Source organism: Oncorhynchus mykiss, chromosome 24 (genome assembly GCF_057628025.1).
Source record: "Oncorhynchus mykiss isolate SJ-2025 chromosome 24, ASM5762802v1, whole genome shotgun sequence".
NCBI lineage: Eukaryota > Metazoa > Chordata > Actinopteri > Salmoniformes > Salmonidae > Oncorhynchus > Oncorhynchus mykiss.
Genome location: NC_143045.1, coordinates 20407019 through 20431502, shown reverse-complemented (window position 1 = coordinate 20431502; position 24484 = coordinate 20407019). Strand labels below are relative to the sequence as shown.

At 41.1% G+C, this 24484-nt stretch overlaps 1 protein-coding gene across 6 annotated transcripts in view; it reads right to left on the bottom strand.

The window, feature by feature from the left end:
- LOC110503363 (leucine-rich repeat and fibronectin type III domain-containing protein 1) overlaps positions 1-24484 on the bottom strand; it is a 136173-nt gene that overhangs the window by 38094 nt on the left and 73595 nt on the right. For all 6 annotated transcript variants that reach the window (XM_090218623.1, XM_036961214.2, XM_090218624.1 and 3 more), the window contains one exon: positions 2560-2690. The gene's annotated coding sequence lies outside the window, so the exon portion shown is untranslated. The remainder of the gene's footprint in view (positions 1-2559; positions 2691-24484) is intronic.

Below are 24484 nucleotides of genomic sequence, written 5' to 3'. Positions count from 1 at the left end.
CAACATTACGGTTATATTAGCCAGTTGACCCTTTTATACTACTGAAATGATATCCATTAGATCTAAAAACATTATTCATAACCATTTATATACATATTCATACATGTAGTATTATGAAATTTTGAAAGGAAATATTACAAATCTGTTATATTAGTGGGGTTGAATGAGATTACAGAGATATCTATCATAACTGGCTATTACATGTCTCCATATCAGGGACTTCAGAAGAGTTTGGAGAACCGTCTCCGTTCCTGTTGGTGTCTGAGGGGAAGAATGAATCACGGACATCTCAGAGGAGTAGAAAGACAGCAACCACATGATAAACAACAAACAGTCACCAATGCATCTGAAAAAGCCCACAAACATCTAAATGAGTCGGTGGTGGATCAGATAAGGCAGCTTCAGTGAGTCCGTTACGTTCTGCATGTGTTCACCATGACCAGATATTAATCAGTTGTGACTGAGTAAGAGGAAACATCAAGAGGTCAAATTTATAATCCACTGAGCTCCCCCTGTGTCACTGTCACACAGCCATTGCGTCTGGTTTGGTGTTATGCTTTTCATGTGATGTGATGTTACCTGAAAGCTCGCCTAAGATAGAGGCATATTCTAACCAATCACTTCACCACTAAGAATGTTCCTGAAATTACTCCATTTCATTTGCTATTCCCCAGATTCAGTGTGATACGGCTGGCATATGGTTTTAATTTGGTGGATGATTAGTGGACAGATAACAGGGATTGAGCCCAGCAGAGAGTGGATGTGTCCCAAATGGCAGCACATAGGGCACTGTTAAGTGACTATGGTGCAATTTGAGATAAAAATAGTGTCTTGTCATCATGGCAGACCTGAACCCCCCTGAGTACACCTTGAGCCTCCCCTTTACAGGTTATTACTCAGCCTCGCACAGCCTCGCTCAGCTTCGCACTTCCTCGCTCAGCCTCTCAGTCTCTCAATCTCGCTCAGCCTCTCATACTTGGTATTCCAGGAACTAGAGAGGGAAAGGCTCAGATTACTGTGAAGGGGAGAGATCTGACCACACAACATGAGATGGGAGGAGGAAAAGGAGGAGAGGAGAGGAGGAGAGAACTGGGTAATGTAATGTCGCTGAGTCTTATCCTTTCTGCTTCATTTGCATTGGGAGTGTTTTAGGGATCATACCTCAACTTAACCTCTGCCATAATCCTGCTTTGCTCTGATTCTTGATTAAACACTCATATTTACTACATGCTTACAGAGCACTGACTGTAGGCTTAGATTAATGTGAGTAGAGATGAACTGGGAGTAGTTCTCTACCTGTTATGCATGTTATTATCACCTGCATCATCCCTGACAACTATTAAACTGCAGACAAAAGAACAACTGCACCAAAGATGTTAAACAAATATGAATGGACCAGAATGGCTTCATACAGACATTAATAAATTACTTTCATTTGACATGAAATATACATTCCTTGACAATGCCTAGTTAAAAATGGAAGCATTTCTTATGACACAAACCCATCAGAAAGTCCTATGGTGCAAGGAAATATGCAGAGGCATCCATAAAGCATGGCTATTGCAGGCGTTGCTTGTTAGCAGAAGGGGCAGCTGTGTGTGTGTGGCAGGGTGTGCATATGTGTACAGGGTGGGGTGTGTGCACTAGCTAAACTCAGCTCAGCTCACAAGCTGGCTAATTAGCATTGCCCTCTCATTCCCTTTTGAGCAGGGGAGGACAAGTGGGGGACATCATATTTCTTTGTTAGAAGCATTGTGTGTCCCCTCTGACCACAGAAACCACAGGAGTTCTGACCACAGGGGGTCACAGAGTAGACAGCGTAATCCACCATCCCCACCAGCCCCCCGTGGGAATGGCCACCAGCTAGCTCTCCCTTCCCTAACCAACACCCTCAGCTCAGACAACACTACTGGCATCACATACACCTATTGGATCATCATTTACTTTAAGCAATAGTTACCGTGCAGTGACATTTTCAGGCTACATGTCTGGTCCCAACTCCAATCAGAAGACAGATGTTATGGAGGAAACAGGTGCGTATTGCACAGCTCTTTGAAGCACACTCTGATCTCTGGCTGGTTGCACTCTGAAGACACAGCAGAGATGATTCAACTGGATCCTCTGGTGTACTACAGCTTTAATTAATAGGCTCATATTACATATTATTTAGACAGTGATAATTGCCTTTACATCTCTCCTATATTTGAGGTTTATTAGCAAAAAGAGAGCCCTGGTCTGTTTGGGCTTTGTCAAAGTAGCAGAACAGGCCATTTTAATAATTGGTCATGCACCGGTGGCTTTGATGGAACAGTTTGTTGTTTTTGTGTGTGTGTTTTTGTTTGTAGTGTGGAACAGCTGTTTCCCAACTACCAGTTATCTTCATAAGGCTGCCTCTGAAGGCCTGTGATGATGCACTCTCTCCCGAAAGAGAGAGCTCGCTTCCGCAATGTGAAAAGTTGCCCCGGGTAAGGGAAGAACAGACTGCAACTGTTCAAGTCAATTCACAGTGGCTCGGTAAAGAAGGCATGGGGAGGGTTGCAAACAGCCTGGGCTACTCACCAGATATTAAGCTCTGGTCTCCATGGCAGAAATCACATGCGTATAGGCATCCCGTCTCTCTTGCAGTCAGTCAGTCACAGCTCTGAGAGTAGAACGACACCCACTGGCATTAGAGAGAAACACCTAGAGGCCTGGGAACACAAGATACCATCTCTGGTTAAAACATTGTAACTGAGGCTAAACTAAGTTGATGCTCAGAGCCATGGGAACTTTCCCTGGCTGATTAAACACATTGTTTGAGGTTGGTCATCTGGCCACTCAATATTATTAGACAAAAAGACAGAACTCCCAAAGATAAGCAGTGAGACATTCATCATTTAATTGGCTGATATCTACTCCTTTTAAACTTGGCAGCTTTGGTGAGATATGAGCACTGATCTGATTGTAAGGCAATGGAAGAAAGAAACACAAACAGCAGGAAATATATGGGAGAAAAGTGAGTTGGAGACACAATGACTATGGCTGTGTATCCCATCATGAATATTTCATTGCATTATTGTAGCTGACGAAGAACAAAGTGTAAAGAGGCGCATTATGAAACATTTATCATGTTTTGACAAGAGCTTTGGAATCTATCTATCCCTGTGCTACAAAACACACCGGATTCTTCTTCTTTCCTGATTAAGTTTTTAAAAGAGAACAGAGGTGATTAACTTTATTGGCTTTATACCCATAAACTGTAGCAAATTTCCCCTTATGATAAATCACCAGACTCCACGAGAACGTACACCTGTGCTAAATACTAGCTTAGGATACCATTTTATTGCTAGAAACAAATAAAAAAACTTCAGAGGTATTGCAAGGTCGTAAGTCTTCGGTTTTCTCACTTGTCTCTAAAATTTAAACCACCTACTGTACATAACATGTCCCAAGTCCAGCAGCAGAGGAGGTTGCATGCAATGCTACATAGATTACCATATTACTCTCATTCATCTGCACAGAGCCCCTCATGCATGAAAACAGAATTCTCCACTCAGGTTTGCCATCTATTTGTATTTAGAATGGGGTTTGAGGGTTGTCCTCTCAAGCTATAATTTCATCCAATGAAGTATTTATGATGGAAGCTTTTTGTTAGTGTTAAGTTCAGTCCCACCTTCTGTAATCCAATTCCACTTAGAGACTTTGCATCACATAGGAGAGAAGGTTACAAGGAAACAATGGAAGACTGGCTGTGGGTGCCCGCAAATGACCTTATGTCATTATTGAGCAAGCAATTAGTACAGTAAACAATTGGAGGGTGACAATTCATAATCATACCCTCATGCATATTATCTATTCTATTATCTGCGTCTGGCAGCCATTGTTTCAAGTCTGTCTTCTAATCTACAGCTTACTTATCCTGTGTAACATTGCAGGGGTGTGACAAGTACAGTACTTGACTGGTGCATGAAGTTGACATTTTGTTTTCTAACATGTCCTTGGATTTTCCACAATGGGCTCAACAACAGATTTCCCTGTTTTATCGCTGTCTCTCAGCCACCCCATCACCTGGCTCACACTGATAAGTCCTGTAGGGTCAGGTAAAGACAAGCCCTCCTGTCTGACTTTATCTCCATTCACCCTCTCCTTGTCTCCTTCACTATATCAAAGCCATTCCCCTTTCATCCTTCAGATATTCACCTTCTTTCCACCTGCAGTTCCCTCCTATAAAGTAGAAAGAGAAATAATCCTTCAATGGTGGGCTACGTTTGGCCAATGGACAGATTCTGTCAAGTAATTATCCATCACTGTGCTTCTTCTCCTTTGGACTGAGACAGTCAGATGTTAGAAAGGCAGTCCTTTCCCTTTTTACTCCTCATCTGCCAACCCTCCTACTAACAGTGCTGCGGACTTCTCTCACACCGCAACGTTCTGTCCATCAACCACTCTGAACCATGTATAGGAGTGTCGTGGAAACAGGGACAGACAGTTCAGATCAGAATATGAACAGATGAGGAAGCATCACTTCACTGACCACACTCGGTCTCAGGTAACACATCTCGTTATTTGTTATTTTATTTTATTGTATTACTTTTTATTTTTTACTTTATTCATTTAGTAAATATTTTTTTATCTCTGTATCTTGAACTGCATTATTGGTTAAGGGCTCGTAAGTGACTGTCCCGCCCTGACCTGAGATATCTCTGTTTTCTTTATATTTTGGTTAGGTCAGGGTGTGACTAGGGTGGGTAGGTAGCCATTTCCCTTTGGTGTTTGTGGGATCTTGTCTATGTGTAGTTGCTTGTCAGCACTCGTTTGTATAGCTTCACGGTTCGTTTTGTTATGTTGTTAGTTTGTTCAGTGTTCATTCTTTAAATAAATAAGAATGTATGCATACGACGCTGCGCCTTGGTCCGATCCTTATAACGAACATGACAGTGACCATTACACGGTATAGTCTACACCTGTTGTATTCGGCACATGTGACAAATAACATTTGTTGTGATTTGAGATTTGCACTGTCTATTATCCTGATCAGGAAATCTTTAAGATAACTTTTAAAACTTTTAAAAAAGGCATTAGGCTTACTGTAAATAATGTAAAATATGCTGTATGTTGATGATTCATTTATTTGCATAAAAATGGGTATGCTTCATCCAAACAAACCCTGCTGAAAGGCATCTATACCTACAATTGGGAAATCTACATATACAATAAAGGCCTGTCTTAGTTATTCTGCCTCACAGTAGCTCCTGCTTCCGTTTCTGGCAGAGAGAAAACAGACAAACTGTTGGGAGGACAGTGGATTTGAATCCACTGGGATATTGTCTCTTCCTAAAGAAGGTACAACTAAAAGGCCTCAGGTGATAGTCTGTCAGATCCTGCCGATCTTATTTAAGGACAAAAAAAATGCCTTCAAGCCCAAATCAATTATAGATATTTTGACCAAATACATACTGTACGTAGCCTACACATTGTAGGGCGCCTATACTCTCCATCTCTCTAAACTACACCATCCAGGTATCGACAGAACAACCCCTTAGCCTGCCATGAGGTAAAATAGGACCCTGGCCTCATAGTCTTTCATGATATGGGAAATCAATTTCTAAATAACCAAGTGAGGCACATTCTGTGTATTCATCACGGAATTTAATTATTCTTCAATTGCCTCGGTGGGGTAAAAGGTCTTGTTTAGAATGTCATATTTTAGCAGGTGTTTCCCTCCTCACCTGTCCCTAACTGCCTGAAATGAAGACAAGCAATAAAGCAGCAGCTCCAGCTATAAGGTATGTAAGGGAATACATGAAAGGACACTCTCAAAGTCAGGATGACTCAATGTAAAAGGTATGAAAGGACACTCTCAAAGTCAGGATGACTCAATGTAAAAGGTATGAAAGGACACTCTCAAAGTCAGGATGACTCAATGTAAAAGGTATGAAAGGACACTCTCAAAGTCAGGATGACTCAATGTAAAAGGTATGAAAGGACACTCTCAAAGTCAGGATGACTCAATGTAAAAGGTATGAAAGGACACTCTCAAAGTCAGGATGACTCAATGTAAAAGGTATGAAAGGACACTCTCAAAGTCAGGATGACTCAATGTAAAAGGTATGAAAGGACACTCTCAAAGTCAGGATGACTCAATGTAAAAGGTAAGTTCCCTTAATGTATGAAAGGACACTCTCAAAGTCAGGATGACTCAATGTAAAAGGTATGAAAGGACACTCTCAAAGTCAGGATGACTCAGCACTGGACACAATGAGCCATTTGATCAGGGAACAGTGAGAGTGGTATTATGGTATAGAGTGACAGATAGTTGTAGTAAAGGTTAAGTCAAGCTTAACCACAATGTAACAATAACACCTTTTTCCAAGGGGCAGCTACTACTTGTTCAGGCTTTACTACTTTACTGTACAGAACTGTGAATTAATGCAGTGGTGCAAAGTACAAATACTTTAAAGTACTACTTAAGTAGTTTTCTGGGGTATCTGTACTTTACTATTTATATTTTTAAGAACTTTTACTTCACTATATTCCAAATTAAAATAATGTACTTTTTACTCCATACATTTTCTCTGACACCCAAAATGACTCATTACATTGTGAATGTTTAGCAGGACAGGAAAACGGCCCAATTCACACACTTATGAAGAGAACATTCTTGGTCATCCCTACCTCCTCTGATCTAGCGGACTCACTAAACACAAATGTGTCATTTGTAAAGTATGTCTGAGTGTGCCTCTGGGTATCCGTAAATAAAAAAAATAAAACTTTAAATTGTACTTCTGGTTTGCTCAGTATAAGGAATTTGAAATTATTTATAGTTTTACTTTTGATACTTAAGTATATTTAAGTAATTACATTTACTTTTGATACTTAAGTATATTTAAAACCAAATACTTTTAGACTTTTAATCAAGTAATATTTTACTGGGTGACTTTCACTTGAGTCATTTCCTATTAAGGCACTGTATCTTTATTTTTTCTCAAGTATGACATACAGTGCATTCGGACAGTATTCAGACTCCTTCACTTTTTCAAATTTTGTAAAAACTTTACAGCCTTATTCTAAAATGTATTAAATCATTTTTTTCACTCATGAATCTACACACAATACCCTGTAATGATAAAGCAAAAACTGCTTTTTAGAAATGTTTGCAAATGTATTAAAAATAAAAAACTGAAATATCACATTTACATAAGTATTCAGACCCTTTAATCAGTACTGTGTTGAAGCACCATTGGCAAAGATTACAGACTCAAGTCTTCTTAGGTATGACGCTACAGGCTTGTCACACCTGTATTTGGGGAGTTTCTCCCATTTTTCTCTGCAGATCCTCTCAAGCTCTGTCAGGTTGGATGGGTAGCATCGTAGCACAGCAATTTTCAGATTTCTCCTGAGACGTTCGATCGGGTTCAAGTTCTGGGTTTTGGCTGGGCCACTCAAGGACATTTAGAGACTTGTAGCCACTTCTGCGTTGTCTTGGCTGTGTGCTTAGGGTTGGGTACCTGTTGGAAAGTGAACCTTCGCTCTGGAGGAGGTCTTCATCAAGGGTCTCTCTGTACTTTGCTCCATTCATCTGTCCTTGATCCTGACTAGTCTCCCAGTCCCTGCTGCTGAAAAACATTCCCACAGCATGATACTGCCACCTCCATGCTTCACCGTAGGGATGGTGCAAGGTTTCCGCCAGACGTGATGTTTGGCATTCAGGCCAAAGAGTTCATTCTTGGTTTCATCAGACCAGATATTCTTGTTTCTCATGGTCAGAGTCTTTAGGTGCCTTTTGGCAAACTCCAAGCAGGCTGTCAAGTGCCTTAGACTGAGGAGTGCCACTCTAACATTCCCTGGATCTGTGCCGCAACACAATCCTGTCTCGGAGCTCTACAGACAACTCCTTCAACCTCATGGCTTGGTTTTTGTTCTGACATGTACTGTCAACTGTGGAACCTTATGGGTGTGTGCCTTTCCAAATCATGTCCAATCAATTTATTTTACCATAGGTGGACTCCCATCAAGTTGTAGAAACATCTCAAGGATGATCAATGAAAACAGGATGCACCTGAGCTCAATTTCGAGTCTCATAGCAAAGGGTCTGAATACCTATGTAAATAAGGTTTCTTTTTTATATATACATTTGCAAACATTTCTAAAAACCTAATTTTCCTTTGTCATTATGGGGTATTGTGTTTAGATTGATGAGAAAAATAAATAATTGTATCCATTTTAGAATAAGGCTGCAACGTAACAACATGTGGAAAAAGTCAAGGGGACTGAATACTTTCCGAAGGCTCTGTATGGGTAATTTTCCACCACTGGATTAACGTTGGGACATCGCAGCATCAGAAACACAGGCAGGACATCAATCAAATTAAGTATTCAATGATTTTCTGCAACATAATATGACCTCTATCAAATTTGTATTGCGTCTAACAAATAGGTTGTTAGTAACATTAATGCTCCCAATCTGTCAGGATTTTGAGAGGATGCCACTGAAATAAATCTGTTTAGAGACTTGAAATCTGTTTCAAAGTCGGTCCCTCTCATTTGAAGTTAATTACATTATTCCATGGCAGGCACGATCATGTCTTCCTGACGACTTACAAAGTGCTAAGTGTTTGATGTCATACAGAATGCTTAGTGTAAACTGGAAGACAAACAACCTCCGACCAGTAATGATTACTGAGGCCAAGCAGCCATTTTGGGTAGATGTTGTGCTGATAATCCACTATAGTTCCCCTCTAATGAGTCCCAATAGGTATCTCAGAGGGGCATCTTTATTTGAGGTGGGACTAGAATATGTTTTCCCCTGAAATTGCTTGTAGATGCAGTTTGATTGGTTAATAGCTTTTTGTATTAGCTTTGACCAACCTTTGACATTAAAGGTCAAGTTAAAGCTAACGGCCAATGTGCTAGCCAATCAATAGCCATGAATCTGGTGCAGGGACAGGGTTAAGAGCCCTTTAGAGAGCTCTACATAAAGGAGGAAAGGAATTTTATAAATTGCATCTCAATGACAATTTGGATTCTTAGTTATGGTTATATTGAGTTTAAATCCAAATGGTGCTATACTTGTGTATATGTGTGTGTCAGATTTGGCACACACAGAGAATAATGCCTTCTCTTCTTAATTTGAGTAGGTTTTGCATTTCTGGCCCTGGTGCACTTGGAAGACTCCAGAGAATGATTCAAGCAGGCATCAGCGATAGTTCTGCCAAAATCTTGTATACCTCTGCCAGTAGGGCATAGCTTGCTTCCAACACAAACAGCCCAGCATTGTAGCAATCCAAAGCAGCTGTTTAAATCATCTAATGAATTGTTACAGTAAATTAACATAATATCAACTAGTTTAGGTGCAATTTAGACATTTTCACCAGTTTATTCTGGGAGATATGAGGGTAAGGATTTTTTTTTGGGGGGGGGGTAATTCTCAATTGAGCATATGAGTAAAAATAAATGGCCTCATAGTTTAGATGTTCCGTTGCAAATATTTAAGAGTGTTCTCTTGATGTCTCTGAGGAGTACTGTTTTGGCCTGTCTACCAAATGACTCTTTCCCCCAGTTTACAGTATGATTATCCCGGAGCAACACGCTGTCCTTCCGTATAAAAATCAAGCTACATTTTCATGTAAGAACAAATTGCTTGAGCGGATTATATTTCACATCTACCTAATTCCCACAAGATGCTTTTGTAATTTTCTACAGATTATGTGTGTAATCTTTTCCACAGGCAGGTCTTTGAATGTTAAACGCAGGCTGTGGTTAGTTCTACCAGTATCACAGTAATACCTGGCATATTGTGATTTGCAGGGAGAGGCTCTTGCCAGATCAATAGGACAAAAAAGCATCTGAGGCATCTTGACATTTCAAACAAAATCACGGGCCCTTAATTGCGTTTTCCCGGATCATTAGCGGAAAGACATTACAGGGGATTGTTAAACCACCAGAGGTACATGTGCTTGTGATTACATGCACAGATGTCAGAGAAAACATGCTCCAAATACATCTGTTATGCTTCTGCAATAGTACCACAAGGTAGGCTACTTAGTTGTTCCCAGTAAATACCACTGCACCACCACAGGAACCCTAACTAATATAGCTACTTAATTGGTCAAAATGGAGGTTTATTGTCCCCTCTCACAAAGAAATGTAGGGCCTCCTGGTTTGATATTAATATTCACATCACATTCCACCAACTCAGCAGAAATGTGCCAAACACCATAAATGCAAAATAGGTCAGGACGAAGAGTGGTATGAAATTTGATTTATTGTACAATTCTCATTTTCATGGCCCGATGAATGAACGCGTGAGTCAATAAGAAGAATCAGAGGAGATCACCCAGAAAGAGGGAACTTTCGGTCATAAAGAACAGTCTTCTGTGATGTCCTCTGAGGCTGGATTGTTTTCTGAATGTGTGGCCGGTTGCATCAGCATGGTATCTGATCACAGTAATTGTATCACACTTTCATATTCAATGCAGATATAATACTGTAAGTTGGGGCAGTTCCTGTACGGTAGGATAAGCTTTTACGACTCCCTTGCTTGGCCCATTGAGCTTTAACTTGAGGACGCAGCTATGCTCTATGATACTTAAGTGATTTTGTGGTTCAGTGACTCCTTATAATCATATGGCGTGGCACTTCTATTTCCAGGAACATTTATTTGTTACGGAGGGCTAATACATGCAACACAATTTAACCTGCGTCCATTTATTTTCTAATCATTTCATCAAGTGTAATTTTATACAGTCCCTATAGTATAGCAGCCTATACTTTTAACTCCATCTTGTTTTTGGTCTTACACTCTACAGACTATGGTATACCTGCACTCCATAACATGGGATTTATTTTACACACTGACATAGGAATGGATTTCCTATCAACATTTAAATTAGGGTTTTCGTCATAAAAAGCTGTTGTGCTTTTTATATTGCAAAACGACATTGCCCCATGCTCACAAATTCATATATGGAGATTACCTGGATTAGTGAGACAACTATTAGCATTGACATAGTGTCGAACATATCCTGTTACATACCATCCTGAAGGGGGGAAAAAACTGCAGTTGACACCATCCCTGGTTAATCCCCTGGCAGGGATCAATGAAACAGAATGTTGAGTCCCAGGCAGCTCACAGACGACCAGACTGGTTGAGTGGGAACGAAATGACTTTCAGTGTCTCTACATAAGGACATGCTATTTAAAGATGTTCCCCTCCACAGTAATCCTTCATAGTACTCCTTTACTGAATGAACACTGTATTCTAACACAGAGCCTCCATCATAGCCCCAGCATTGCCAAATGAATGTGACAACTTCTGTAAACAAGGGCAGAGACTATCGACGAACCCTCCTTGCTAATGAAGCCAGATAAATCTCCCTGCTCTGCTCTCCGAGTCTCTGTGTGTAAACAATGTTAGAGCTGCTCCTGTGCTCTGTCAGACCTGTCACACTGACAGCCTGTGCAACTGCTCAAGACTAAATCATATGCACAACACCAACCAACCTAAGAGAAGCTGGGTGATGCTGCTGGGGAAACACAACAGCTTATCATTTCCTATCCTCATGAAAAGGCAAAAAAAAAGTATGTTGCTGCTCTAGAATATTCATGGTTTGTGTAATTTGAAGTCCTCCACTTCTATATTTATAGCATTTTTGTCAAAACACATTAGTTGTGTGTCTGTCAAGACAAGAAGAAGGATGAACACAGAGCAGATCAGAGTCTGCTCACTCTGATCTGATAATTAGCAATACACCAAAGCAGGAATAAAGGCAGCTAATCTTAAAAGTAGAAAGTAGAGCTAGCGACAATCTGATTTTCCCCTTTATCTGCTTGTTTTCCTCCCAAACACTAGCTCCCAAACTGGCACAAGATCAGGAAGGTTCTTTAGCAGCCGTATTACCTGTCTACAAGTTCGCAATCCAAACTAATATGGTTACTTTTTTTCCCAGCTCACAATTGAATCTCTCTCAGTTAAACTCCTCTAGCATCCCATTTGGCAAAGCTAGCTACACAACTTGTGACATAAATATGAGATAAACGTCACATAGAAATTCACCATTACTGTAATTTTTGGCACAACATGGTTTATGCGGCTCATGTATAATGCAAGTACCTTCCCCAAAACAAAGAAAAACAAAAACAGATCCCCAGCACCCTCAGCGCTAACCCCCTGCCACTGAGAATTAATAATACAGTTCAAGACGCATTGGAAACTAGAATGAGTCCCCTAAGTGCCCATGTGGTCTAATTTGTCTGAGTAAAATTGAAATCACTGCTTAAATCTTACAGTGAAAAACTAACTTTAAAGATGCTGCAGTTCTCTGAGTTGAATTGGGTAGTAGCTTTCATGCACTTGACAGTCATTTCAAATTCCATTTCACTTCAACTGTCACGTCCTGACCTTAGTTCCTTTTGTATGTTTCTATTTTAGGTTGGTCAGGGCGTGAGTTGGGGTGGGCATTCAATGTTTTTGTTCTATGTTTGGTTTTTCCATGTGTTTGGCCTGGTATGGTTCCCAATCAGAGGCAGCTGTCAATCGTTGTCTCTGATTGAGAACCATTCTTAGGTAGCCTGTTTTCCCACTCTTGTTTGTGGGTGGTTGTTTTCTGTTTAGTGTCACCTTGCAGAACTGTTTTGTTTCTTCCATTCACTTCGTTATTTTGTTTTGTGTGTTCAGTTAATTAATTAACATGGACATTTACCACGCTGCGCATTTGTCCGACATTCCATACTCGTCTTCAGATGACGAAGAGATCCGTTACATCAACCCCCAACAATATTCCCTAAGATGTTATTGAAACAGAGGTGTAGGTGCCAGAAAAAAGCAATCGCCTACTCAACAATTATTTTTTTACAATACATTTTGTTTTCTTTCATAGCTGTTTCATAGATTGTATGAAAGGTTGAAAACTTGGGCAGAGTTTAAAGTCTCACTACCACTGTACATGTTCCGTAGATGCAGCTGAGGCTTTCTACAGTACACCATATTATCCATTTTATTTAGGTAACATAGAGTACAAGCGAGCATCCTGTTTATAAGAAGTCATCCAGTAGTATCATCCCTCCTGATCCTATGCACTCAAGCACACTTATCTGTGAATGTATTATTGATATAGCTGGGAGAAAACACTACACTGAGGTCTTACAGATCCATCTCGCTCAGAAAGGAGCATCTCAGTAGGGAACCTCAGTCTAAGTCCTCCATGTACACTTCAACAGCGGTAAACATATGTACCAGAGAGTGTGAGGTGGAACAAGTCACCTCCAGGAGGGTACAGTGGGCCTTTATGAAATGTTAAAGTGGGCCTCAAATATGCTCATTGTTTCTCGTGATTGTATAATACAGGAGGGTAGCTATAGAACATGTATCTTACTCTTTATCAAGCCTTCAGAGATCCCCCCAACATTGTTGGAAAAATAAGTGCTTCATCAGAATGAAATGGGTTATGTCAAGTATCCAGAACAGATGTGGATGTTTTGGGGTTATAATGTGTTTGCACCAGAGCCTCTGCACTTGATGGAAAGCAAAAGACTTGACAAGCTGTTTCATTCTCGTACTTTATGTGATTTGGCATGCATATTTTCTCAGATTTTACAACTGTTATCCCTATGTGATTTGGATAGTGAGGAAATATACACTCAGTGGCCAGTTTATTAGGTACACTCATCTAGTACAGGGTCGGAACCCCTTTGCCCCAGAACGGCCTTGGGGAGTGAATTATTTGGGGAGTACTTCCGGCGCCGACAGAGATGGCCGCCTCGCTTCGCGTTCCTAGGAAACTATGCAGTTTTTTGTTTTTTTTTACGTGTTATTTCTTACATTGGTACCCCAGGTCATCTTGGGTTTCATTACATACAGTCGAGAAGAACTACTGAACATAGCAGCGTCAACTCACCATCAGTACGACCAAGAATATGACTTTCGCGAAGCGGATCCGGAGCCGGCGACCCAAAAAAACGACTTCGTAAAAGTAGGAAACGGAGTGGTCTTCTGGTCAGACTCCGGAGACGGGCACATCGTGCACCACTCCCTAGCATTCTTCTCGCCAATGTCCAGTCTCTTGACAACAAGGTTGATGAAATCCGAGCAAGGGTAGCATTCCAGAGGGACATCAGAGACTGTAACGTTCTTTGCTTCACGGAAACATGGCTCACTGGAGAGATGCTATTGGAGTCGGTGCAGCCAGCTGGTTTCTCCACGCATCGCGCAGACAGAAACAAACATCTTTCTGGTAAGAACGTGACGTGGTGTGATCATAACAAAATACAGCTACTCAAGTCCTTCTGTTCACCTGATTTAGAGTTCCTCACAATCAAATGTCGACCGCATTATCTACCAAGGGAATTCTCTTCGATTATAATCACAGCCGTATATATTCCCTCTGTGCAAACTGGAATCCATTTATCCGGAGGCTGCATTCATTGTAGCTGGGGATTTTAAGGCTAATCTGAAAACAAGACTCCCTAACTTTTATCAGCATATCGATTGCGCAACCAGGGCTGGAAAAACCTTGGATCACTGCTATTCTAACTTCCGCGACGCATATAAGGCCCTGCCCCGCCCTCCTTTCGGAAAAGCTGACCACGACTCCATTTTGTTGATCCCTGCCTACAGACAGAAACTAAGACAAGAAGCTCCCGCGCTGAGGTCTGTTCAACGCTGGTCCGACCAATCTGACTCCACACTCCAAGACTGCTTCCATCACGTGGACTGGGATATGTTTCGTATTGCGAGCGAGTTCATTAGAACGTGAGCGAGTTCATTAGAACGTGCGTTGAAGATGTCGTTCCCATAGCAACGATTAAAACATTCCTAAACCAGAAACCGTGGATTGATGGCAGCATTCGCGTGAAACTGAAAGCCTGAACCACTGCTTTTAATCAGGGCAAGGTGACCGGAAACATGACCGAATCAAACAAGCTAAGCGTCAGTATAGAGACAAAGTAGAATCTCAATTCAACGGCTCAGACACAAGAGGTATGTGGCAGGGTCTACAGTCAATCACGGATTACAAAAAGAAAACTGTCCCCGTCACGGACCAGGATGTCTTGCTCCCAGGCAGACTAAATAACTTTTTTGCCAGCTTTGAGGACAATATAGTGCCACTGACACGGCCCGCAACTAAAACATGCGGACTCTCCTTCACTGCAGCCGACGTGAGGAAAACATTTAAACGTGTCAACCCTCGCAAGGCTGCAGGCCCAGACGGCATCCCCAGCCGCGCCCTCAGAGCATGCGCAGACCAGCTGGCTGGTGTGTTTACGGACATATTCAATCAATCCCTATCCCAGTCTGTTGTTCTCACATGCTTCAAAAGGGCCACCATTGTTCCTGTTCCCAAGAAAGCTAAGGTAACTGAGCTAAACGACTACCGCCCCGTAGCACTCACTTCCGTCATCATGAAGTGCTTTGAGAGACTAGTCAAGGACCATATCACCTCCACCCTACCTGACACCCTAGACCCACTCCAATTTGCTTACCACCCAAATAGGTCCACAGACGATGCAATCTCAACCACACTGCACGCTGCCCTAACCCATCTGGACAAGAGGAATACCTATGTGAGAATGCTGTTCATCGACTACAGCTCGGCATTTAACACCATAGTGCCCTCCAAGCTCGTCATCAAGCTCGAGACCCTGGGTCTCGACCCCGCCCTGTGCAACTGGGTACTGGACTTCCTGACGGGCCGCCCCCAGGTGGTGAGGGTAGGCAACAACATTTCCACCCCGCTGATCCTCAACACTGGGGCCCCACAAGGGTGCGTTCTGAGCCCTCTCCTGTACTCCCTGTTCACCCACGACTGCGTGGGCACGCACGCCTCCAACTCAATCATCAAGTTTGCGGACGACACAACAGTGGTAGGCTTGATTACCAACAACGACGAGACGGCCTACAGGGAGGAGGTGAGGGCCCTCGGAGTGTGGTGTCAGGAAAATAACCTCACACTCAACGTCAACAAAACTAAGGAGATGATTGTGGACTTCAGGAAACAGCAGAGGGAACACCCCCCTATCCACATCGATGGAACAGTAGTGGAGAGGGTAGTAAGTTTTAAGTTCCTCGGCGTACACATCACAGACAAACTGAATTGGTCCACCCACACAGACAGCATCGTGAAGAAGGCGCAGCAGCGCCTCTTCAACCTCAGGAGGCTGAAGAAATTTGGCTTGTCACCAAAAGCACTCACAAACTTCTACAGATGCACAATCGAGAGCATCCTGTCGGGCTGTATCACCGCCTGGTACAGCAACTGCTCCGCCCACAACCGTAATGCTCTCCAGAGGGTAGTGAGGTCTGCACAACGCATCACCGGGGGCAAACTACCTGCCCTCCAGGACACCTACACCACCCGATGTCACAGGAAGGCCATAATGATCATCAAGGACAACAACCACCCAAAACACTGCCTGTTCACCCCGCTATCAACCAGAAGGCGAGGTCAGTGCAAGTGCATCAAAGTAGGGACCGAGAGACTGAAAAACAGCTTCTATCTCAAGGCCATCAGACTGTTAAACAGCCACCACTGACATTGAGTGGCTGCTGCCAAAACACTGACTCAACTCCAGCCACTTTAATAATGGGAATTGATGTAAAATATATCACTAGCCACTTTAACCAATGTTTACATACCCTACCCTCATCTCATATGTATATACTGTACTCATTTTTAATTTTACCTTTATTTAACTATGCAAGTCAGTTAAGAACAAACTCTTATTTTCAATGAAAGCCTAGGAACAGTGGGTTAACTGCCTGTTCAGGGGCAGAATGACAGATTTGTACCTTGTCAGCTCAGGGGTTTGAACTTGCAACCTTGTGGTTACTAGTCCAACACTCTAACCACTAGGCTACCCTGCATCTTTATGTAATACATGTATCACTAGCCACTTTAAACTATGCCACTTTGTTTACATACCCTACATTACTCATCTCATATGTATATACTGTACTCGATACCATCTACTGCATCTTGCCTATGCCGTTCTGTACCATCACTCATTCATACATCTTCATGTACATATTCTTTATCCCTTTACACTTGTGTGTATAAGGTAGTAGTTTTGGAATTGTTAGGTTAGATTACTCGTTGGTTACTACTGCATTGTCGGAACTAGAAGCACAAGCATTTCGCTACACTCACATTAACATCTGCTAACCATGTGTATGTGACAAATAAATGTGATTTTATTTTGATTTGCATTTGTAAAGAGTCTCAATGTACCCGTTCGTGTAGACTGGAATAGCCTGACTTTAACCTTACACTTCACTGGCTTCCTAGAGAGTATGCTACATGACGTATACAATAGTAAGCTGAGCTTATTCCCCAGAGTTTGCCCCCACTATCGGTACCTCACAAATTTGATTCTTCCTCACAGTCTGACACACGTACTCCATTCCACTCAGAAGTTGCAGGCAATCTTTACTTTTGAGTGCCACAAAAGTCAACAGATGTCCCATGTTGGACCTTCCTATTATGAGGCAATCTAAGTGAGTTTGGCTGTGGGTCAAAGTGTAGTGTTGTTCACCACACAGTGAAACATGGGTACTGTGGAGGAGACTGAGCAACAGCTGGGGATGGTGCAGTAAACCACTGAGAGGATGTCACTTACAGTACAGCATTAAGATGATTCATTGAAGTTAACATGCTTGGTTCCTCAAGCTTCAACACTTGAAACCTGCCAAGCATATCTGACGAAAGGTCAGTTCACTCCAATTTATTTGTAGAAAGGAGAGGACACGAGGTGACATGAGTACAGAGGGAATTTAATCAACCTGCTATCCAGATGCTTTAGTCAGGTTCTGCTCTACAAGCAGACTGTTTTAGCGTGAGATGCACATCTGAACATGGCCACTGGTGCATGGCTAATGACCAATAAAGGAATCCTGCACATATTACCATGACAACTTTTAGCAGAACACTGTTTTGGTTGTCAAGGGAAGTGCATATCAAGGATTTAAATGTACATTATATGGCTAATTGGGGGGCGCTGTGTTGAAGCCACCGTGCCTCCATCTTGACACTCCCCCACCATTGTAAAACATTTTTGGGAAGCTATAGGAAAACATTTATTAATATCTACATTCGTTTTGCCACACGTACTACATTACAGAAACCTTAATGCATAGTTTTAAATTATATCATGTGAGCTAAAAATAAAAAATATATACAAATATTTTCCTTAAAGTACTATTTTATTTTTCTATTACTGATGTTACTGTCCCCACTACAACCAACAGTTACGTAATACATGTAATGTTGTCCTTTAATTGAACTACTGTCAAATGAAATGTATTCCTATGGAGTCCTTCTCCTACTGGGGAGAGTCAATATCTTCGACCGGTGGCTTCGAAGCCTCTCAATGGCCAATACATAGTATTAGCAATCCAGGGTTTATATACAGTGCCTTCAGAAAGTATTCATACCCCTTAACTTGTACATTTTGTTGTGTTAAAGCCTAAATTCAAAATGGATTCTAAAAAAAAATCTCACCCACTACACACAATACCCCATAATGAGAAAGTCAAAACATGTTTTTAGAATTTTTTACAACTATATAAAAAATGTAATACAGAAATATATTGTTTGCATAAGTATTCACACCCCTGAGTCATTACATATTAAAATCACCTTTGGCAGCGATTACAGCTGTGAGTCTTTCTCGGTAAATCTCTTAAGCACTTTGCACACCTGGATTGTACAATATTTGCACGTTATTATGGTTGTTGATTGGTTGTTGATCATTGCTAGACAGCGAGTCTTGCCATAGGTTTTCAAGCTGATTTAAGTCAAAACTGTAACTACGCCACTCAGGAACATTCAATGTTGTCTTGGTAAGCTCCAGTGTATATTTGTATTCATTTCTAACAACTTTGACATTATCGGGTATTGTGTGTGAGCCAGTGACACAAAATCTCAATTTAATACATTTTAAAATCTGTCCGTAACACAGCAAAATGTGGAAAAAGTCAAGGAGTGTGAATACTTTCTGAAGGCAGTGTACATCATTGGTGCATACAGATGTAGGATCTGCACAGCAGGAAATGCAAACATGTAGTGTATTCAAGGTTTAAAAAGGCTTATATAATTTGTAATTTCCACTTTAAAATGTCCATTATTTATAATCCACATAATAATTCACATTTCATGTTGCTGCAGGATTATTTTCCTGCTGTAGCAAACTGCCTCAAATGAAGACACAGCCAAGGAGGGATCAGACACATTTTCAGATTGGATGCTCTCTGTTAAACACATTTTGCATTCCAGCTTTTGATGCATTTTTTAAAGAGATTTTTCTGTAAATATACCTAAATGATGTAGCAGCAATTACCAATAATGGGGAAATGTGTGTGAAACACTGGGCTCCTTCCTCACCTTGGTCTTTTGGAAAAGGATTTAAGCAGTCAGATAGAGTCACAGTAGCAAAGTGATTAGAGGCAATATCGATCCATGTCTTTGGGTAACTTCTCTGTTCAAAGTGAATGGACTACACCTCAATTTGTTTCTTTAGCCCTCCCGATGACTGCATATTTTCCTAAAGCTATTCAACGACAAACAGGATTTAAAAACTGCTCAGCGGCCGTCAGTCGAGCATAGAATGGGATAATGGTTGTCAGCATCAAGGGACTTATTTCTCTACATATGATCCCAGGCAAATCTATTACACCTATAATCATATGATCATATATTTTTTTAAGTGATAAAGTGCTTGTGACAATTTTACGACCTGTAGTGACTTCACAATGCAGGCCTTACCAGATGGAGAGGAAGGTAATTCACAAAAGCAATAGTGTGCTAGATAAAAAAAAATGTTACTTGAAATGTTTGGGCACCACAACCAGTAGTTAGTATCACATCATATACTGAATGCACTGTGTATGATAGACTATCACAGGCAGGTACAGTAATTTAAGTACGTGTAAAGGCTGTGCATGATTCAATTTGCACATCAAATGGAGGCGGCTACCTGCTTGCTAACAAATACCCAAATACAGTTGACATCGGAAGTTTACAAACACTTAGGTTGGAGTCATTAAAACTCGTTTTTCAACCACTCCACAAATGTCTTGTTAACAAACTATAGTTTTGGCAAGCCGGTTAGGACATCTACTTTGTGTAGGACACAAGTAATTTTTCCAAAAATTGTTTACAGACAGATTATTTCACTTGTAATTCACTGTATCACAATTACAGTGAGTCAGAAGTTTACATACACTAAGCTGTCTTTAAACAGCTTGGAAAATTCCAGAAAATGATGTCATGGCTTTAGAAGCTTCTGAAAGGCTAATTGACATCATTTGAGTCAATTGGCGGATTACCTGTGGATGTATTTCAAGGCCTACTTTCAAACTCAGTTCCTCTTTGCTTGACATCATGGGAAAATAAAAAGAAATCAGCCAAGACCTCCACAATTGTAGACCTCCACAAGTCTGGTTCATCCTTGGGAGCAATTGCCAAAAGCCTGAAGGTACCACGTTCATCTGTACAAACAATAGTACGCAAGTATAAACACCATGGGACCACGCAGCTGTCACACCGCTCAGGAAGGAGACGCTTTCTGTCTCCTAGAGATGAATGTACTTTGGTACTTTGGCGAAAAGTGAAAATCAATCCCAGAACAACAGCAAAGGACCTTATGCTGGAGGAAACAGGTACCAAAATATCTACATCCACAGTAAAACGAGTCGACATAACCTGAAAGGCCGCTCAGCAAGGAAGAAGCCACTGCTCCAAAACCGCCATAAAATGCCAGACTACGGTTTGCAACTGCACGTGGGGACAAAGATCTGACTTTTTGGAGAAATGGCCTCTGGTCTGATGAAACAAAAATAGAACTGTTTGGCCATAATGACCATCGTTATGTTTGGAGGAAAAAAGGGATGCTTGCAAGCCGAAGAATACCATCCCAACCTGTGAAGCACGTGGGTGGCAGCATCTTGTTGTGAGGGTGCTTTGCTGCAGAATGGACTGGTGCACTTCACAAAATAGATGGTATCATGAGGTGGGAAATTATGTGGATATATTGAAGCAACATCTCAAGTCATCAGTTAAAGCTAAAGCTAAAGCTAAGTTAAAGCTTGGTTGCAAATGGGTCTTGCAAATGGACAATAACCCCAAGCATACTTCCAAAGTTGTGGTAAAATGGCTTAAGAACAACAAAGTCAAGGTATTGGAGTGGCCATCACAAAGCCCTGACCTCAGTCCCATAGAAAAGTTGTGGGAAGAACTGAAAAAGCATGTGCGAGCAAGGAGGCCTACAAACCTGACTCAGTTACACCAGCTCTGTCAGGAGGAATTGGCCAAAATTCACTTAACTTATTGTGGGAAGCTTGTGGAAGGCTACCCGAAACATTTGACCCAAGTTAAACAATTTAAAGGCAATGCTACCAAATACTAATTGAGTGTATGTAAACTTCTGACCAACTGGGAATGTGATGAATGTGACATAAAAGCTGACATAAATCATTCTCTCTACTATTATTCTGACATTTCACATTCTTAAAATAAAGTATTGATCCTAACTGACCTAAGACATGGTATTTTTACTAAATGTCAGGAATTGTGAAAACTTTACATCTCAAGTATTGTCTCTTCACGAGTTGTCCAGCGGTGCTTTATTAAATGCCTTAGAAGTCTACGTTAAAGTTTTACAACGACAATAAACTTCCACATGCAGGGGTTGTTTTGTATTCCCCTAACAGTTTTAGACAGCTACAGTAGACAAGGAGGCGTGTGCCCTTTCCCCAAAAAGTCAAATCCTAGGGATGATTACATCTTCTCTGGCCTGACCCTGGCTAGCTAGCAGCAAAAAGCTTTCATGATCACAGATGAAAGGACAGGGAGGAGGAGAAGCAGACTTCTGTGCAGTCTGAAGAATACGTTTCCTTCATGGGGTAGACTGAATAACTTACATTATTATTATATATGAGCACTCCATCCTATGCCCTTGATTCCCCCATCTTATGCTCGCACCGTGGCACCGATTGAGGCAACACTTCACTTTATTATTTACATATTGCAGTAATAATCGTCCATATTCTTTTCCCCCTTCACATTCGTTTTCGTATTCCATTTGCTTTTAGGGCTACATGAAGCATACCCAATATAGGCAGAGTAGTGTAATGTATAAATGAAACATTAGGGCAGCGAAGACAGAGTCCTACTCAGCGGTCACATGCATTTTGCAGACATTTTAAGTCAGTCAGAACATATAGGAATAAAGCAGAAAGAATGTGTCCAGCCAGACTAAAGCAAGCGACTTTAAATGGGCAGCCATCAGAGAGGTCCTGAATAATTGATAGGTCCTCTTGTTTTGCAGCACAATGAGGAGGCTTTATGTCCTACACAGAGACCAGGGTGTCTATTATGCTGTTTCAGCGTGTCATGTTTATACTCCTCATTTGCATATGTATTACATTTACTTTATTTGATTTAGGAATTTTGTGGCATGTGTTTATAATGAATGCATCTGCTACTGGTTCCTGAGTAATTGCATTATCAATATGGCAGGTGTCAGAATCCACCACATATGTCTTGATCTGGAAACCAACTGCTCTGCCTCAGGAGAGCCAACTGCTCTGCCTCAGGAGAGCCAACTGCTCTGCCTCAGGAGAGCCAACTGCTCTGCCTCAGGAGAGCCAGCAACACGGCATGCTAAGTCTTTCTACTGAAATGTGCTCTGACAAGGTTAATACATTTCAGCCATTCAAGTTTTCAAAACAACAGATACATGAGATGGGGAACATTTTAGTTTAGCATATTCACTAGGATATGTTTTTTTCTGTGGAGGCAGCCATTTCCTTTCTTTTATTTTGTATCTATGAGCAGCGCCATGCTTGTTTAGCTAGCACTGAGCTGCTGTGTCTAACCCCAAGCTCTGGAATATTGACAGTAGCTACAGCGCCTACCAAGCACATTACCCAGCTGCTCAGCTGCACTGCACAACACAAAACCACCACTGAGACAAAGAGGGATCGACCAAATCCAGGGAGAGCACTGAGCAGCAAACTGTGATGATACAGGACCCTAAGACAGGAATAGAAAAGTCCTCCCCTGTGCAGCTTTTAATATTGTGTCATCTTTTCATTATTTCCTTCCTGTTCCCTTGTGCAAGTTAAGCAATTCAAATGAGGCAATTTATTTCATTAGTAATTTGTCTGTTTTCAACTGGTAATCTACCTGGTAATCTACCTGGTAATCTACCTGGTAATCTATCTGTTTAAGGTGTAGCCAAAAGGAAAGTGGCTTCTTTTATGTTATGCATAATTATAAACCACCCTGGTAAATAACATGTTAATTTTTCATCCAACGCAACCGCGTATTAGATACACATTACTGTAATTTAGTGCAAGCAGTCATTGAGCCTTTACAAACCTCAATAAATTGGACCCATCCTTCTTTATGTACATATCATTGTCTATGGAAACATGGCTCCAAAAAGCTTAATATTAGAGGGTAGTTTCACTGACAAACAAAAATACAATGGAATCCTGGGTCCATTACAGAATGCAAGTTGTAGGAACAGCATTTCCCATACATTAGAACGTAATCACCACGCTAATGCACCATAATGGGGCATAAATCTGTAGGGTCAATCAAGTGCACATGCAATACACCAGCTGCAGTCATTCTCCCTATGATATACTGTACAAGCATAAGCCCTCTTAGTACAGTGAAATAACCAATGGTGACAAAGATGTTTGTTGTTTGATCGTCTTGTTCTTTATGACTTTTTGGAACGTATTTAAATTGTATTTCCTTTCCTTTTGTATTGGACAGTATCTCTGACTGAATGCCCATTCACATTAATGATGACAGACTGCAGGAGGTTGTCAACTCAGGAGTTGTGTGGTGGGCCTGGGGTAAGGCACTGACACATGAAAAATGATTCAAACAAGTACTCTGTAACATCAGCGTTTACTAAATGATGGATATTGTGATGGAATACACCTTTCAGAAAATAAAACGAAAAAAGTTCAAATTGATTCACTCTGCTAAATTGACCTTAACATTGACTATTAACTTTCAGCGTGTCCAGTCTGTGTTTATCCTCTAATAGTGTTTGGAAATGATTCCATTGAAAAACACTCACTGGTATAGTCACAATACATAGAGATATGGCTCAGCTAAAACGGGGATATCCTATTATTGGTTTAGATGGGTTTGTTTGCAGAAATTGTTTGGACATGCAACTGTATTTCTACAAATAAACACATTTATTAGGATATCCATGTGATCGTTTTTGGCAGCAAATGAAAATTGGCTGTTATTAAGACACTTTTTAGCAAATTGCTCTGCCAACCACTTCCCTAGTGTGTTTGAGACATGCATGTCATTCAGATAATGAGGATTAGTTCATGAATCCGTAGTTAGGTAGGGGCCTACACATTCCCCAAAATGGCCTCCATTGTGTGAGTAATCTGTGTGCTTTTTGACATCTATTGGTTATACACCCCGTTGTTTAATTACAGCGTAAGAATATAAGATAATATTTGAAGCCTTCA